Source organism: Megachile rotundata, chromosome 15, assembly GCF_050947335.1.
Source record: "Megachile rotundata isolate GNS110a chromosome 15, iyMegRotu1, whole genome shotgun sequence".
Classification (NCBI taxonomy): Eukaryota; Metazoa; Arthropoda; class Insecta; order Hymenoptera; family Megachilidae; genus Megachile; species Megachile rotundata.
The window spans coordinates 8,685,192-8,705,842 of record NC_134997.1 but is presented as its reverse complement, the minus strand read 5'-3'; the positions used below and the strand labels follow the sequence as shown (position 1 = coordinate 8,705,842).

Here is a 20,651-nt window from a genome sequence, read left to right as displayed (position 1 = left end):
ATTAATCTAACAATGTTACAAATTAAAAATTACCATAAAAGTTTGTTTACAGACCTAATAAAATGACTCAGCAAAAAGAAATAAGCTATCGAATAGATTACTGTTGTCAGCAAATTTTTTGCACGTGAGTGCAAATTGAACGAACGAATATTTGCGTTTATGCATTATTTGAAATACAATTTGCACAATTAATTAAGTTCTGCATACATTGAATTAGAAGCTAGCCTAGACCTTAAAGCGTTTCTCAGTGAACAAAATGGCGAAAGTTGGCGCGCAGTTCGAAAAATGGCGGGAAAATCTCGGAGACGTAGAATTTTTGCGACGGAGACCGCGTAATATTTAATTTTCCTCGCAGGCCGACATATTCGCGCGAACCGCAGCGTTCAGTTACAGATACCTACTGGCCTCTTCTCCTTTCCCCTCATGACCGCGCCGTTTTCCCTGCATTTTTTTATTCTCTTCTTTTGCACACACGCTCGTTCGTTGCTGTGTACTCGCGTGATATCTCGCATTATCAAGGTGAGCTGACCGCGCCGGCACAAGAAGAAGAAAAAAGAGCGACTCGCTTTTTTCATCCGGTGAACTAGCCTTATGTCGCGTTCACACCGCGAAAATTTTGCCTTCGTGTCGCCGATAAGAAGGCGGGAATTATTGATAGGAGGTCGAGCACCCTGACGCGATTCGGTTAATAACGTTTTCGTGTCGCGTTCGAGTGAAAGACTATAACTTTCGATGCAAATTTTTCTGGGATGGTTTTTGTAAACATTGGATGGTTAGTTAATATGTAACATATGATATATGCAATTTTAGATACGTAAGAGATGGAATTGTGTGACATATGTGATATATGTAACGTATGTGGTATATAAGCAATTTTATATAAAAATTGTTTGTCACAAAAGATGTGACAAATAGATACTTATATGTAACACATGTAACATATGTGATATCTAGTGTATGTGCTATATATTCAATTTTAAATAAATATTGTTTGTTATAGAAGATGCTCTTATGTAACACATGTAACATGTGTAGTATAGGTACAATTTTATATAGATAGTTTTTTATACAAACTGAATTATGTGTAACATACACATGTGCATGTGACATATGTAATATATGTATATATACAATTTCACATGAATATATTTTGTTGCAGAAGTCGGATGATTAAATATAACATATGTAACATATGTAGTACATATGCAATTTTTATATAAATATAGTTTGTTGTAAAAATCAGTTGATTAGTATAACATATGTAACACATGTGCATATGCAATTCTATACAAACGCAGTTTCTTGCAGACATGATATAATGTGTAACATATGTAACATATGTAGTAAATATACAACGTCATATAAATACAGATTTCAGTACAAATGAACTGACATGTGTAATAACACATGTAATTTTATATGAATATATAATACCTCAGAGATTGCACGTATGTCACATATGGTCTATATGACAATAATTGTTATACTGGTGTTAAACGTAATTAATATTGTATAGGCATACAATTATAATTCTTTTGCATCTCGTTGAGTATGAACGAAGCCTAAAGGAGCGCTTCATATAAACACATGCACACATATTTCTTTACAGTCACGTGTGGACGAGTTGATAGGGATGGCCATGCAGGTCCGCGTAATTGCCGGCGCGGTGCTACCGACCACTTCCGGTCCACGTATCCGTTCCTGCAACCACCTTCCTTTCATTCGAAAGCAACACGCTTTCGCGAGACTCCACGAATGACCCCTTAATTGAATGAATTACATTTTCTCTAAGGACAATTCCTTAATTCGAAGGATTACGCGTCGTTTCAACAAACCGGAAGTCGATGCGGTCTATTCGCGTGAGGACAGAGTCGAGGTGTTTCGTGGGGGAGCGTTATTGATAAATTTATTTAAAACTAGTTATTTTTATACGATATGGTAGTTGTTGCGTGTTGAAAATAGTCCAACGCAAGGTTACCGTTCTCTCATAGATTCGTTCTTATTATTTTGTACTGAGGGTAACTGCACCTAATATGGGACACCTGGGTTTAACACCTCGCTAAAAATACATGCTTCTGGTTTAACGACACTAAAAATTGATCAGTTATGAACAGTCTGATGAAGAAGTATAAAAATATTTTCCGGAATGGGAAGTCGTTTGTAGTTACATTTTCTTTCGCATAAAAGGAACGTTTTAAGAATCTAACATATATACCTAACCTAGCCTAACCTAACCTATATACCTAGCCTATATATCTAACCTAACCTATATACCTAACCTAACTTAACGTATATAAGAACCTAACTTAACCCATAAGAGAAACTAAAAGTAAAAGAAGTTCCACTGTGAACAGTACCTTAATAAATAAAAATAAAATACGAAGTAAATAAAAATAATGACAATATAAACTGCTGAATTCGCACTATCTCATTTGTTACCGCTGAAAATACGTGTGAGGCGTCCATTTTGTTATTCTGACCAATAGGAGCTCTTTCAACCACCTCACGCGCCAACTCATGGGTTGACATCGGTACACGAAATGTTTGCAATAGGCGTGATCTGTTTCGAGTAAAGAGGTTATCATCTGCGACAAAATTGCTTCGTATTTATATTTTCCTGCGGTTCGCTTATCGTTGATACCATTTAGATGCGCAGAAATACGTGGAAACGATTTGATCTTCTGTCAACAGTCAAACAATTACGAAAATTGATGTGCATAATATTTTCTTCTTTTATAAACCTTGTATATTGCACACGGTTTTTAACATTGCATTGTATGATGCGCATTGTGTTATAGCATATGCGGTTTTAATTTTAATTTAACTGTTGTACACAAATTTTACGTCTATTTATATTAATATTTGTAATAATTTATTTACAGTAAAATTGTAGGAGTTTAAATAAAATAAGTATAATATATTTGACGAAAAATATGCTATAGAAATTGCATCAAATATTAAATACAGAAACGAAGGAATAAGCTTCAGACGCTAACGAGGAAAACAATATGGCGTCGATCGAAACGCGGGAGATTTAAAACCACTTATATGCAATTTATAATAAAACAGTTATTATTAACAATTCTTATACATAGTTTACTTACAAATAATCTCATATTGAACTTGATCACTCGACGTAGCAATATTTAAATTCTATTACTGACTTTTGTCAAAAATGAATTTCAAAATCATATCACATTGAAATCGTAGCATTGAAAATATATTTTATGCATGACAAATATATACCTACACAAAATGAAACATATAGAAGAAATAAATTTACTCGCATTTTATTCACCCTACGAAGGATTTGAGTACGCAATCTTTGTTGCAGCTCGAGGAGATAATTAGGTGGGTTGTTTTGTGTGGTCCACCCTGTATACATACGAACGCGTGCGCCTGTGTACACGGAAACCGAGAAGAGAGGTAACTAGAGAGAAACGAGGTTTCGCGCGAATCGATGGCTAATAGCCGCCCCGCTGTAATTAATGCAACAAGTTGATACCTAACACTTATCTACGCTGCCGCGGCTTTCACGGTTAAACCGCCACGAGTTTCGAAGCAAGTCGCGTGTACGCGACGCCGGCAATCGAAAACCAACTTTTCAGACGCCTTCACTTTTTTTATTTATAATCAACTAGTTCTATTAATCAATTTCTCTTGATGCTTTATTAATACACAAAGTTTAGATTTGTATAATTTATGTAAGGCTCACGTGTTCCCACATGAGTACATGCTAAATAAATTCCTGGTTGTGTAAGGACATGCTAAATAAATTCCTGGTTATGTAAGGACATGCTAAATAAATTCCTGGTTATGTAAGGACTTGCTAAATAAACTCCCAATTATATAAGAACATGCTAAATAAATCCCTAATTATATAAGAACATGCTAAATAAATTCCTGGTCATATAAGGACATGTTAAATAAATTCTCGATTGTATAAGGACATGCTAAATAAACTTCTGGTCATATAAGGACATGCTAAATAAATTCCTGGTTGTGTAAGGACATGCTAAATAAATTCCTGGTTATGTAAGGACTTGCTAAATAAATTCCTGGTTATGTAAGGACTTGCTAAATAAACTCCCAATTATATAAGAACATGCTAAATAAATTCCTGGTCATATAAGGACATGTTAAATAAATTCTCGATTGTATAAGGACATGCTAAATAAACTTCTGGTCATATAAGGACATGCTAAATAAATTCCTGGTTATGTAAAGACATGCTAAATAAATTCCCGCTCATATAAGGATCTGAATTCCGTCAATTTTATTGTTCGAATATTAATACTAACCAATAAACTATACAACCACAGATTCTAATATTTCAAAAATATTTTATACAATTCACAAATTATAATTTAATACAAAAATTTTCCCTAGAAATAATTCGTGACCCTCATACGTACTTTTCAATAAATAATTTTTGACATACTAATTTTAATTTTAAATTTGCGCTATGCATCAATTTTTTAATGAAAGAAATTTGGGGTACAGCGAGTGTAAATGCATTTTTTGGGTCAATGGAACCCGTTAGGGGAGAATATCAGTTAACCGATGGAATTAATTAAATTGAACTCTTTTTTTTTTTTGACGTTCGCGGAAATTCTATTTTTCATTCGGATGGCTTCGATCGTTTTCGCCGCTGTTTAACCTGGATACTCGCGACAATGAAAAATATTTATAACGAGTATCGCGAGTAAACGAGCGACGGACAGTTTGAAAAATCATCGACGAATGATTTTTATTTTTTTTTTTTTTTTATTTTCAATTATACGCCGTCCGACACGAAATTCGAAGTTCCAAAAAATTGTCGATATTCGTGCGCAGGTTCGAATCGAATATAAATCTCGAAATTCTCGTATTTATTACCGTTCTCGCGTTTCGGGAAATTTCGGAAGCACGTACCGTTACAGGGAAGTTAATTTTGAAATTACGTTCAAATTTATCGTCTCTCAATTTGCGTTAGTCCGCGGAATATCGTAGTATCGTTATGAATAACGAATATTTGGTCGCGGAATAACGAAACATAACCTCTTCAAAGATACTCGCGTATGCGAGCGTTTTTGCACTTTTAAATAACTATTCTCATATTTTTCGATATTATCTCTCTTTACATATTTTTCATGTGTATTTGTCACTTTTTCATTGCAATTTGCAATGTTTTGTTGTTGAGGTGGATTTAAGACAAGGATAATATAGAGACGTGAAAAAGGTATATAAATATGTGCATATATGTATATTTATTATAAAGGTACAATTTTTTAAATATTGTTTAATAATTATTTTGTAGCAAAATATTATACTTCAATTTTAGAAAAAAATATTATGCTTCAATTTTGCAATGAAATACTATAATTGATTTTTCTAATAAAATACTATATTCTAATTTTGCAACAACATACTATATTTCAATTTTACAAAAATAATATTGTACTTGAATTTTGCAACAAAATACTATACTTCAGTTTTATAAAAATATATTAACTTTAATTTTGCAATGAAATACTATAATTGATTTTTCTAATAAAATACTATATTCTAATTTTGCAACACCATACTATATTTCAATTTTACAAAAATAATATTGTACTTGAATTTTGCAACAAAATACTATACTTCAGTTTTATAAAAATATATTATACTTTAATTTTGCAGTGAAATACTATAATTAATTTTTCTAATAAAATATTATATTCTAATTTTGCAACAACATACTATATTTCAATTTTACAAAAATAATATTGTACTTGAATTTTGCAACAAAATACTATACTTCAATTTTATAAAAGTACATTATACTTTAATTTTGCAGTGAAATATTATAACTGTATTTTTTGACAAAACACTATGCTTGAATTTTGCAATAAAATACAGTAATTGAATTTTGTAACAAAATACCAGACCCCAAAAAAATTACCCGAAACTCCAAGTATACTAGTAAAAAGACCACCACACTAGTACTAGTATACCACCACTAAAAACCGTCCAACCCCTATCAAGTTACATTTAATTCTCCTTCCTTAATTAAAACAAACGTAATAGTCACACAAATTGGCACTAACCATTACTCCACGAAAATAATTTACAATTCGCCATATCAATCGCGAGGGTCGCAAAAAAAAAGAGATGAGACACATTCGAAAAATCCCGAGAATTTACACGGTGGCGGGAAACGGATGTGTTCTATAAACGCGATGAAACGGCACTCTGACGGTCGTTTCCCGTTTTTTCGATTACTCGGGATTGGTAAATATTCGACGAATCCTAGCCTGTGACTGGCCGAGCACATATACAGGGGCATAGTTATTGGTTACGCGTTTATAATTGATATTACACCCCCTCGTAGCGGCGGGGTTGCTCGTGAAATTTACTGACGATTGCCGGCCGTTGTTTCGGCCGTTCATTCGTGTTTGCTCTGGCAAAAAATATTTCCGATTTTAAAAGCCCGATGCCGGTTAAATGAAAAATATCCGCGCGAGCCGTGGAAACGATGGGTGTTGTTAATCTGTCGTTTTGGCATGCGTGGGCCGGTTTAGACCTTTTTTTTTTCCTTAAATTCGTACCAGATAGATTGATTTGTATTTCATTTTTTCGACAGATTTCTCTCGTGTTTGAATGTACAACGCGGTACACGAAAATACCGATGGAACAGATTAAAAGTTATTTAAAATGGCATGAGGCAATTGTGATAAAAGAAATTATTGCGGAGGGTTTTTGTCCTTTTTTTTTCTTGGACGAGTTTTTAATTTAAGAATAAAAATTTCAAGTGAAATTTGAAGGTGGAAGTTTTTTAATTTGACGATTAGTGAGGTTATGTTCTTCGTCCGCCATGATAACTTCTCTTTTCTAAAATAAAAACTATGCAATAATATTTAGCGAATTTACAAGCTCTTCTGAAGCGTATGAAAAATTCGAGTAAAATTGATCACGGCTGAAGTACGAGTGCGTCATGAGTGCGTCACGAAAGCGTCGTAAGTGCATCACGAGTACATGAGTGCGTCATAAGTGCCTCACGAATACATGAGTGCGTCATGAGTGTACCATAAGTGCGTCATGAATACGTGGTGAGTGCGTCATGAGTGCGTCACGATTACCTTACGATTGCGTTATGAGTGCGTCACGAATGCGTCATGTGTGTGTCACTAATGTGTCTTCAATGCAACATGAGTGCGTCATGAGTGTGTCATGAGTGCGTCATGAATACGTCGTGAGTGAAAAAACTTCAATTCTGTCTCCACATCTTCAAATTTTAGAAATCTTCAAATTTGCAAAACATGAACCTGAAAAAGTACTTCATCGTCCACTCTGTCCACAATATACTCTTAGAAATCCATTTCCATACTGTACCGTTTTCCCTAACCTTTTCAACTTACCCCCAATTACGCAACGCTATTAAGGGTGAGCTTCATCTTGTTCGATCTCATACTATTTTTGCACCCATCTTCAAACTTCCATCTGGTCGTCCATAATTCACATGAAGTTCGACTCACATGTGGGCCAAACGTGGATTTGAAAATTGTAACCCCACTGACGCAACGCTAAATAGAAGATATTTATCGGTTAAAAAGAGATTGAGGGAATCTTAAGCCTATAGGGTGGCTGGCAGTCGGCCTGATCCAGCCGCGCCATAAAGGCGGGCATCGCAGCCCTAAAACTCCGTGGACACACAATTAGGGGATCGTGGTGGCGGAAATCCCTGCCAATTCTTGAGAAGCGCCACTATTAAATGCAAACCCCTTTTTCTGGAGATGGTAGGGCGGACAGTTTCCTCGAAATGGGACTTGGTCGGAAGTTTCTGGCAGCCAGGCTTCTGCATCATGGATGCACCTGCAAGAAGGCCGGGGAAGGCTTGCACCGATAGAGGGAAAAGTAACGAGGGTTGGGTCGCCATATAATTACCGTTAATTGAATTCTTAGTGGCGGCCGTCCAACCTACCCGGGTCCTCTAGGGTCTTCCGCTTGTTAGAGCGCCACGTGTTTGTGCGGGTATTTTATGAACGTCCATGTGCCTTAATGGATCGGGAAATTATTGCGCGAGACCCCTCTGGAGGCCGAAATCGTTTCGCTGTTTGTGTTTCTTTCACCTGGAACTGGGTGTGTGACTCTGCATTTCTTATACGGGGTGTCGCGTTTTAATCTGTAAATGGAAACGCCCGGAGAAATTGAACGTGCAGCCGGTCTCAGGAATGCTCCACCGACAGAGACGTTCAAAGGCATTTCGAGGGCTTTCTCGCAGATTTTTCCTTTTTTAAGTTTTGTTTGTTGGTTTTATGGTGTAGGATACTTCTCCTTATTTACCTTCGATCGTGTGTGGCTTCGATATTTTCGTTTCCTCGAATTTCTAATGACTGAGCAATTTTGTCATTTTTAATGGTTCAACATTTATGACTTAGTTTGATTTGTTACTTTATTAAATTGTTAAGTTAAATTTTAAAGTACCAAACAGTATTTCAAATTGATCTAAAATATTTGCAATATCTTAAAAAAATTAGTACACCTGGTACATGCAGACAAAATTGTTATAAAGGAGTAAGAGGGTGTTCAAATGTAAAAGTGATGGATTAAAGTTTAAACGTGTGTCGACTGAATAGATAAATATCATGGTGAGATGTGGCATTCTTCGAATAGGGAGGTTGGTTCACGAGTATTGTTAATGAAAAGAGAAATGGTGGATGACTGTTATCGCTGCTCAACGATGTAATTTGGCATAATGAGGGCAACGGGTGCGTTTTAATCTTCATTATCGAATTCGATGGTCAAACGCTGGCAACGAGCTGCTGCCGATTAAAGCGCGACTTTATTGCAATTGATTTTTGTTACAATGTTCCGTTCCGAGCGATAATTGCGTTTTCTACGTTTTACAAAGTGTCAGGAAATTGATAGCGCATGACAAAGGCTGACTTTATATGCGTATGTCTAGCTTATTAGATGGTTCATTCTTTCTTGTGTGACTTGAAAACTTGACAAATTGAAGATTTGAAAACTTGAAAATTATAAGACTTGAAAATTTGACAATATGAAGATTTGAAAACTTGAATACTTGAATACCTGAATACTTGATAATTTGACAACTTGATGGCTTGAAAACTTGAAAATTATGAAACTTTAAAACTTGACAACATGGAGACTTGAAAACTTGATAACATGGCGACTTGAAAATTTGAAAATTGGAACACTGGACAAGTGGAAAACAGGGAAATTTGGATACTTGAAAGCTATAAAACTTGAAAATTAAAAAATTGGAAACTTTCAAAACTAAGGAACTCGAATACTTGAAAGCTGGAAAACTGAAAAGTTGAAAAACTTTAAAATTGGGAAACTTGGATATTTTGAAGCTAGAAAACTTGAAAATGGGAAAACTGGAATAGTTGAATTTTGGAAAACTAGGAAATTCAAGTACTTGAAAGCTGGAAAACTTGAAAAATTGAGAAAAAGAGAAATTGAAAAATTGAAAAATTGAAAAATTGAAAAATTGAAAAATTGAAAAATTGAAAATTGAAAAATTGAAAAATGGAAAACTGGAAAATTGTAAAAGTGGGAAATTTAAAGACTTGCAAGCTAGAAAACTTGAAAAGTGGAAAACTTCAAAAATCACAGCAACCCGTATTCCAAACATCACCAGAAATTACCGAACCACAATAAAAATCTTCATCATATCATTTTCACAATCACACATCTCTTTCAATATCAATCATCCCAATATTTCCCAAATTACCCCAATTGCGGTAAAACTATCGTCCTAATTTGTCAGAAAAATGCGTACAACCTCGGTTCTACGATGGTAGCCGATTTCGCCGTCGAAACTCGATTATCATTTCAATTAAACGAATTGTTTTAATTGATTTAATTTTTTGATGTGCCTGCGCGATGATGCGTCGAAGCTTAAATCATCGGTGCAAGCAGCCGAGTGGTTGTCAATGGAAAATGTAAAATATCGTTGCAGCTCTCTGCGCAACCGTTTCACAGGTTGGAAATTAAATTTATTTGCTGCCGGCTCGGCGAAAATACAATCGCCTGTGCGTGAAATTCCTGTAACTGGGAAATCATTTTTCAACCTTTTTGGCGATTGTGCTACGGTTCTTATTATGTTTCAAATTATGTAGTGATTTTTTTGGAGAATAGGTTAGCGAGGTTTGATGAGCTTTGTTTTGTACTGGGTACCGTTGCCAACCCATGAGATGGCGCGTGACTTAGCTGACTATGAACAGACTTCTCATTTTTTACCCTTTTTGGCGATTGTGCTATGGTTCTAATCATATTTCAATTTATGTAGTGCTTTTTGGAGAAAAGGTTAGTGAGATTTAATGAGGTTTGATGACTTTGTATTGCGTACTGTTGTCAACACAGGAGTTGACGTGTGATTCAGCTGACTGAACATCTTCTCACATTACGAACATTTATACTTCTTCGTTGAACTTTTCTTAAATAATCAAGCTCTTTCAAGCGCGTTCAACATTCAAGCTTTTAGAAAATTCAAAAATATTAAGCTCTCGGAAAATTCAAAAATTTCAAGCTCTCAAGAAATTTCAAATTTTTTAAATTTTTCAAATGAGAGGTTTGTTAAATCTTGTTACCTATCGCGTACAATTATTACCCGCCGCAAATATGCATCAGAAAAGTTTTCACAGCAACGTTAGAAAACAGAGAATTATTAGAAATTAAGATGATAGCGCGAACAATGTCTGCTTCTAAGAACTTCCGCCTTTCATCAGCTACATATGTACATAACCATATTTTCTGAAACGCGATAGAGACATCAGTGTCAATTCTTCGCCGTAAATAATCGCCTCTGTCAACGAATCTAGGATATAAATATTTATGGCAGTATATCAAGCTTCTAATTAACAAATTAATGAAATCAGAGGAAGTCGTTCGTGTAGTCAGTTCCGGCGCACGCATCTTCTATCGCTAATCACTCGAAATACATATTCATTCGATCTTACTGGAATAATGGGCAAAAGTCTGAGCGAATTGACCGAATTCTCACTGTTTTCTATAAATATGGAATTCAATCGAGAGTCGGTTACGATCCCACCCCAGATCGAGCTAACGTTTTTCCTCCGCGGTAAAATTGTATAAGCGCTTTCAAAAGAGAATTTATATACACGTTAATACTATGCAGTCTTTCACTACAGACCGCTCATATTATATAGCCTCAAACTACAACTGTACCGGTGTTGTTTGAAATAAGCGAAGTATTTAAGCGGACCAGAGTTCGTGAGACGCTCTGTATAGTACTATAATACGTTTTGGACCATCTTTCTCCTTTAACGTCTTCCTATATCAGTACTGGTAACAGAGTTTACTCAGTCACGTGAATCAGCCTGTATATTTAACCCCTTGCACTATAATTTATTTGCCAGGTGCGTCAGCCAGAACTAACCAATCACAGCTGCAATATTAAAACAGACGAAGAAAGTTGAAATGTTATGTCAATTTGGTATTATGCAATCGTTGACTATGCAAATTATAATGGGACTTGAATTCCAAACTGAAGCGTATTATAAATTTGAGTAAAATTGATCATAGCTGAAGTTCGAGTGCGTTACGAATGCGTCGTAAGTGCATCACGAGTACATGAGTGCGTCATAATTGCCTCACGAACACATGAGTGCATCATGAGTGTACCATAAATGCGTCATGAATATGTGGTGAGTGCGTCATGAGGGCGTCACGATTACTTTACGATTGCGTTATGAGTGCGTCACGATTACCTTACGATTGCGTTATGAGTGCGTCACGATTACCTTCTGATTGCGTTATGAGTGCGTCATGAATGCGTCGGGAACGCATCATGAGTGCACCATAAGTGCGTCACGAGTGCGTTACGATTACCTTACGATTGTGTTATGAGTACATTACGATTTCCTTACGACTGCGTTATGAGTGCGTCATGAATAGCGTCATGAGTGCATCATGTGTGCGTCATGAGTGCGTCACCAATGCTTCATGAGTGCGTAATGAGTGTACTATGAATACGTCGTTAGTGCGTCGTGGGTGCGTCATTAGTTCGTCATGAATACGTTGTGAGTGCGTCATAAGTGCGTCATGAGAGCATCACTAATACCTCGTGAGTGCGTCACGAGTGCGTCATGAGAGCGTCATTAATAATAAACAAAAATTCTGAAAAATTTCTAAAATATTTATAACATCGCCCTCGAAGACAAAATCATATTTTAAATTTCCGTAAATGTAAAGTGAAATCGAGTGCCATAAACGCAGCTATTAGATGCAGTTTTCGTCGAAGATCAGTGACTGTTCGAAGTAACGGTGAGGATCGGCAGGATTCTTTCACGAAGGATAACGGATTGGAGGCAAGAAAGGTCGTCAGGTGTATTGAGCTAAATTCATCTCTCAAGATCGATAATCCGTGTTCGTTCCCCGAGCCAAGGATCTTGATCTACGAGATCTACACACCGGCCGAACAATGAGTCAGAAGATCGCGATTAGATCTCCGCGTGTATCATTGATCCTTGAAGATGCGTTCTTTTAGTGTTCAACCTTTTGCTCGTGGCGAAACGAAAGACATTCTTCGTGCGCTGGATTTAATTGGCTGGGACGGTGGGTTGTTGTGACGGTAATTAGCCATTTTCGAATTTTCAGATCTTCAGTTTTTTTTTTTGAGATTTTTAGCTTAAAATTTTGAAATGTGAAGATGTGGAAAAAACAAGAGTTTGGAGATGTGGAAATTTGAAATTATAGAGATGTGAAAAAGTGAAAATGTGAAAATATAAAAATAATAAATTAAATTTTTCAGCAAATTTCGAAAATTGTTAAAAATATATAACAATCTATAGTTACATCTAAAATAGCAATATTTATATTTGAACAATGAACATTGCTAAATGAAATTATAGATACTTTCGTTGTTATAATAGATGTCAGATTAAATAACGCAAATAACAAGGAATTCATTTTTCTTCCTTTCTTCACCTTTTTCGAATAATTAATGATAATAACGGTATTACGTTGGTAATTGGCATTTAATAACAGGATTCGATGAATTATACACTTTCTATGTGAAATTTGTGTATACCAGTTATACACGTATACATTCATACTGTTTACACTAGATACATATATAACTTCATTTTACTCGAGATACATATATTATACATGTAATTAATGAAATTTTAATAGACGTTGAATGGAAATAATTTGATATGTAAAATATATGAATCTTTTCTCTCGTTTCATTTACACAATGACTAATTTATGATACGGACTATGGATAACATAGAAATTTTTCAGATCAATTGGGCGGAGAAATTAATTCTCTTAATTGCATTTTAATATTGTGTTCAACTGTGTTGTATTTAATTATGGTTCATTATTATAATCAATATGGTATTCATGTTTCTACGAAACTGTTAGAATATTTAAAAAACAAAATTCAAAAAAAAAGAACTCTAGTGATTTACCATTTATTTATATAATTAATTAATTATGTAGAATTTTGTAGGAATTTTATAGGATTTAATAAATATGGATTTTTATATTATTCTTTAAAATGAATACATTTCAAGATTCCTTAAAAAGTTTTACACTTCTAAATTTTTATAACAAATTTTTGTATAATGAATTTCATTACAGTTACAATTTTATACAAATCTTATATTAATCATAATTTAATAATATTTATTGCTGTATAAATAATTATAATTTTATATAAAATTTTGTTTATAGAAGATTATTTTTATAATTTCACTTATAAAATTTTATTCATATAATTTTATTTTTAAAATTTTATTCATACAAATTGATTTTGACAATTATATTTATACAATTTAATTTTTTAAATTTTATTTGTACAGTTTCACTTATAACATTTTATTCATAGACCTTCTTTTAAAAAATTATGTTTAATCAATCTCATTAATATAATTTTAGTTATACAAATTCGCTTATAAAATTTTATTCATACAATTTCATTAAAAAAAATTTATTTAATCAATTTCATTTGTATAATTTTATTTATACAATTTCATTTTTAAAATTTCATTTATACAATTTATTTCTAAAATTTCATTTAAACAATTTCATTTCTAAAACATTATTTATATAAATTCATTTTTACAACTGTATTTATATAAATTCATTTTTGGAACTGTATTTATATAAGTTCATTTATAAAATTTCATACATAAAGTTGCATTTAAAAAATTTCATTTAAACAATTTCATGTCTCCTGCTTACAGGTAAGTTGCCGTTTGTGGTAGTTCTGCGTGCAGTTTCAATCCACGGAGAAAACGTGAAGGGAAACGAACACAAAGGTACTTTGTTACTATTTTTATCCACATTCTTTCACCTCGATACACATTTCCGAGTTCATAAAAAAATAAATATCACCCTCAAATATTGTCACACGAAGACAAATAAGAGAACTAAATTCGTAAATCGACGTCTGTCCGATTTTTGCCTGCCTCCGTGCCGAGCAATTTAGAGGGGTCGATTGATAGCACGGCAAAATTGAAAATTGCCATAATTCAGCGGTAGTTACGGTAATATCCAGTAATATCTGCACGCGCGCTCATACGGTATCGTTTCGAGCAGATTTTTATGCTAAACTCACCACCCGTGGCTCTCGATGATCCACGTAACACCTAAGTTTCGCGCGGGCCGAATTACAGCCAGGTAGAAAGTATAGTAATCAAACGGTTGATTGCTTTCTAACCTAGAATAGTCGAAAGAGTACTCGCGGCTGTCGGTAGCGGTCAGAAACCGGCAATTTTTAAACGAACAGGTAGGATCTGTAAGCTTTCCTTTTTTTCGTTTTATTGCTGCGGTTTTCCGGAATGTACACTCTGGATCAAAAATTATAGTTCGAATATTTAACAGAATTAATAGAAATGGTATTTATGACATTTTTAGAAAGGGTACATCTAACATCCCGATTGATAACATCCCGACAGTTAAAGTCCGGACAACTAAAATCCTTCCAGCTATAATCCTGACAACATATATCCTGACAGCTAAAATCTTGATAACGTAAAATCTCGTTAGTTAACATCCTGACAATCTAAGACAATGATAACTAAAATTCTGATAACCTAAAGTCCCCACAGTTAAAATCCCGATAACTTACAGTCCCAACAGGTAAAATCCCAACAGCTACAATCCTGACAACGCAAAGTCTCGACAGTCAGTATCCTGACAATCTGAAACCTTTATAGCTGAAATTCCGACAACCTAAGCCTCCGATAGTTAAGATCCCGACAGCCTAAAGTCCCGACAATCTAAATCCTGACAGCCTAATGTCCCAACAGCTAAAATCTCTAGAGTTACAATCCTGACGACGCAAAGTGCCGATAGCCAATATCCTGACAATCTAAAATCTTGGTCCCTAAAATCCCGACAACCTAAACTTCCGATAGTTAAGATCCCGACAACCTAAACTTCCGATAATTAGGATCCCGACAGTCTAAAGTTCCGATAGTTAAAAGCCCCACAGCCTAAAGTCCCAACATCTAAAATCCCTACAGTTACAATCCAGACAACCTAAAGTCCCGATAGCCAAAAGCCTGAAATCTAAAGCCCTGATAGCTAAAATCCTGACAACCTAAAGTCCCGATAGTTTAAATCCCGATACCCTAAACTCCCAACAGCTAAAACCCTGACAGCCTAAAATCTCGATAGCAAAAATTCTGACAATCTAAAGCCTTAATAATCTAACTGCAAAATGTCAAAAGAACATGAAAAATCTAAGAACGCAAGCCTAAGTAGAACGCGTCACAAAAAGGAAAATAGCAGAACCAGCGAGAAGGATAGGAATTCATGTCAGCGTATCTGACACTTTCGTGTTGTGATCCCCGGGGGAACGATAACGAATTAACCGTGATAGCCGCGATTAATCGTGGCAGCCGTGGCAGCAGTCTTATTCCGTATACGACTGCATCAATCACGGTAGCCCTGATGCCCTTCCATTATCGTGACGAGTCGGAGATAAGCTATCGCGGCTAATATCGCATCGATCTGGCCGCTTTGCATTTCGATTATGAGTCGACGGTTCGAGAGGGAAGCAGCCACGTTCTGGGTTTGACGCGCAACCGCGGCCTAGATGCGCCTAATTGAAATCTACGACTTTGAACTTGCGATTCGCGGGGCCAGAGAGTGATATTAACGAGCCTGCATCCTACGAGTTGACTACCAATAGCCGACGATTTGTCGTGCGATCGCTAATCACTGATTACCCGCGTCTAGCCGAGGCTAACTAACGTGCCGAGGCTCCTTCGGCTGATTTGTGGACCGACTAATGCCTCGGGGCTTAGCTTGAAATACAACGCGTGGCAAAAGTTTTGCGTTGATCTGAACATGTTTGGGGGGATATGGTGATTTGATGATTTAGAAATTTGGAAATATTTCAAAGTATTAAATACTTTGACTGTTTTGACGAATGCGACTCGTGACGCACATGTGACGCACTTATGATAGATTCGTGTCGCATCCGTCACGCACTTAAGATGCCTTTGTGACGCACTCATGACGCACTCACGATGCGTTCGTGACGCACTCACAATGCAATCGTGACGCACACCTGACGCACTCATGACGCACTGGTGCTTCATTTATGATCAATTTTACTGAAATTTTTAACACGTTTCGATTTAGAATTCAAGTCTAATTATAATTTGCATAACCCACAATCGCACAACGTTGAAATTTGAAACGATAGGAAATGTAGAAACTTTGAAAATTACAAAGTTAGAAATTTTGGAATTTAAGAATTGCAAAATTACAAATTTGGAAATCCAAGATTTCAAACATTCGAAATTTCCAAATTTAAGATCTGACAAATACCAAAAATTCCAAAATAACAAATCTGAAAATTTAACAATATCAAAAACTACGAATCTATCAAGCTAAAAATTTGAAAATTGTAAATAGACGTATAGATTCTGACAAAAAATAGTTCTACGTTTCAGTGGAGCGTACTTTACACGAAACGATAACATTTGAAACGTTTGATATATTCATCAGCACGTACGTACATAGCCAGAGGAAGTATGTACGTAGGTGCAACGGTAAGTGCATTCAGTGCAACGCGCAGTGTGCATCGATGTTGTGGTGGATGATTGGTATCCACGTACCTACGGATGTCAACCCACGAGTTGGCGCGTCCCAAAGTAGAAGAAGTTGTAATGAACACGTCCAATTACTTTGACAAATAAGAATAATAATGACAACTGCTGAATTCACACTACCTCCCTTATGAAATATTTTTAATTTGTTTCTCATTGTTTCGGGCCTAACTATATTGACCACGACACCCAATTGCACCATCGAAAATTCATGTGGCATCCATTTTTCTATTCTGACAATTTGAAACGATTCTAAACATTCTAAGTACATTCTTCTAAGTACCTAAGTAGACTAAGTGCTTAAGTAGATTTTAAGTAGATTCTAACCTCACGCGCCAACTCGTGGGTTGACATCGGTAGCGTCAGACGGTGACGCAGGTCATCGTAGATTTTTCGAACACCGGGTACATCGACCTGCCGGTGCCAGACGATGCACCGGTCGTGTGCAATTTGCAGACAGTCCGCGACATTGCTACGGTGGGGGACAAAGAGTATTTTTTACTTATCGCCCTACTGGATTTAGCGATGGGAGACCTCGAGTCACCGACTGCTGGTGCTACGACACCTTCGAAGTGAAGTCAATTTTTAACACCTTTTTTACAAATTTTATTCTTGTTTCAAGGAAATATTATTTCAAGGGATATTTTTCACTTCAGGAATTTAATTCTAATTTCGTCTAGAAATATTAATATATATGTATTAAAACTGCTATGATTGTTTTTGTTATTAATTTATTTTATTGTAATGGTTGTCTTTGTTATTAATTTATTTTACTGCAATGATTATTTTTGTTATTAATTTATTTTACTGCAATGGTCATTTTTGTTATTAATTTATTTTACTGCAATGATTATTTTTGTTATTAATTTATTTTACTGCAATTTTCAATTTTTTTTTTAAATTCGAAACTCACTCAAAATTCTAGATATTTTAAAAATTATTAATGCTGAAAATATTGATATTGCTACTGCTCAGGAAAATATTGTTAATGTTCTTTAAATATTGTTGATATTTTTAAGACTGGAAAAATTGATATTATTACAATTCAAAATATTACAAACATTGCTAATTCTGAAAATATTAATGTTGCTGATCCTCAAAGAGATATTGTTAATGTTTTTAAAATATTGTTATATAATAAATACAATAAAATATTGTAAAATACTACTGAGATTACTGATGCTTAAAATAATATTGACATTGCCAATATCTTTAAAATATTTTTAATATTCTTCACCCTGAAAATATTGAAACTATCGATGCTTATTTATAAATAGAATTTAATCTTCCAAACTGCATAATAACAATTTTGCAAGACACAATTACCTTATTTCACCTAAAATTATGCTTTTATAATTATACTTTGCAATATTTGCAATTATTTCTATTGAAATGCAATAATTCAAGTCAAACCGTGCACTTTATACAAACCATAATCAAATTCTTTTGTATCGAATACAATTCAGCTTTTTTGCTGGTCATAAATCAGTTCTTTTATTCTACGTTCTTGAAACGTCGTAAATTACAGAAGTCCCATCAATTTCTACAATTGAAACCGAATTTTATAGAAAAGAACCCTTTTACTCAACTGGTAATACTTTTTTATTATAATAAAACGTTTCTTGACTTTTTGATCGACTGGAATTCTGTCTAATATTTCATAAATATTTTGTCTGTCTTAATTATTTTTAATTAACTAATTTTATTCATTTTAGTATACTTTCATTAGTACTTTCATTTTTTAGTCAATCAAAATTTTATGAAATATTCTGTTCCTCAGTATTTATAGTTTACCTAAAATTAAAAGTCACAATTTCAAATTTAAATCAAAATTAAATTTTTCCAAAATTGCCTTAACAAATAAATAAATTTCCGATTTTAATCAAAATAAATTAACTTAAATTAAATTTTGTTGAAAATGACAGGCATTTCAAGTGTTAAAATTTTTCAGCCAATAAAAAAATCTATGTCTCAATTATGCACCTTAAAATTCCGCCCAAAATATCGCCAGAATTCTCCATCCTAAGAAACGAAAAAATCCCCTCTAAATTGCACCTTAAAATCGCAAGTTAATCCTCGAGGAAACCGCAGGCCGTTCCGCGATTTTTCGCGAAAATTCGCGGAACAACGCAGGCAAACGACGCTATTTCTGCGCCACTTTCGTATCGCTCGAAAGATGACAGGCCGGTATTCCCGATCGAGCGTCCGCGTCGTTTTGTGCGTTGGAAACGGCTCCGCCCGTGTGGATCTACGTAGGTAGAACGTGTGCATCCGTTCGCATAAGGTGTGCCAACATGTGTGATGCGTTTGCAGCCACACACGAGCGAACGAAAACGTTAGCCACCGACAGACGTTCCATCGCCAACGACGCCCACCACCGCTAGAGATGCCAAGACTTCTGACAATGAGACTCGACCTCAGCAGCTCTCATCTGCTCGTGCGTTGTGATAAAAGGTGTACCGAGAAATATTTTGACTTAAATAGCAACATCAAACAGAAACATCAAAACATCAACCTCAAACAGCAACTTTAAATAGCAATGTTAAACAGCAACATTAAATAGTAATGTTAAACAGCAACACCAAACAGCAACATTAAATAGCAATGATAAACAGCAACGTTAAATAGCAATGTTAAACAGCAATGTAAAACAGCCATACTAAACAGGAATACTAAACATCAATATCAAACATCAATACTAAACATCAATATTAGACATCAATATGAAACATCAATATTAAACAGCAATATTAAACAGCAATATTAAACATCAATATCAATCATTAATATTAAACATCAATGTTCAACATCAATATTCAACAGTAATGTGAAAGAGCAATGTTAAATAGCAATATTGTATAACAATCTTAAATGGCAATGTTAGACAGCAATACTAAATTGCAATGTTAAAGATCACTTTTAAATAGCAATATTAAACAGCACTATCGAACAGCAATATTAAAGACCACTTTCAAATAGCAATAGTACACAGCACTTTCAAACAGCAATTGTAAACAGCACTTTGAAACAACAATATTGAATAGCAATATTGAATAACTATATCAAACAGTTATATTGAGCCGCAATATCAAACAGTAATATTGAACAGCCATATTAAACATCAATATTGAACAGCAATATTCAACGGCATTGTTGAACAGAAATATTGAGTAGCAATATTGAACAGCAATATTGAACAGCAATATTGAACATCAATATTGAACAGCAATATTCAACGGCATTGTTGAACAGAAATATTGAGTAGCAATATTGAAAAGCAATATTGAACAGCAATATTGAACAGCAATATTGAACAGCAATATTGAACAACCATATTAAACAGCAATATTGACCAGCAACGTTAAACAGCAATCTGAAACAGCAATATTGTGCAAAAGCTTGTGCATTTGAAAACGATCGGAATGTACGAACAGTTCGATACGACCGATCAATCGGATATGCACCGCAAAGAAAATGGAGGTTGCCGTTCGAAAGCGGCACGGTACAAGTGTTATTCTATTTCCAAGCAAGTTTCGGCGCATCAGGGTAAAAGTCGTAGAAAGC

The 20,651-nt window shown here is 34.8% G+C and overlaps 1 protein-coding gene across 7 annotated transcripts in view; it reads left to right on the top strand.

Moving 5' to 3' along the window:
- The window catches only part of LOC100882147 (nucleolar protein 4-like), a 126,511-nt gene that overhangs the window by 26,918 nt on the left and 78,942 nt on the right, over positions 1 to 20,651 (top strand). For 2 of the 7 annotated variants that reach the window (XM_012286156.2, XM_076540620.1), the window contains exon 2: positions 14,208 to 14,282. The exons of 4 other annotated variants lie outside the window; for them this stretch is intronic. The gene's annotated coding sequence lies outside the window, so the exon portion shown is untranslated. Of the gene's footprint in view, positions 1 to 3,334; positions 3,352 to 14,207; positions 14,283 to 20,651 lie in introns of all 7 variants that reach the window. One more of the 7 variants, XM_076540621.1, reaches the window with a different exon arrangement.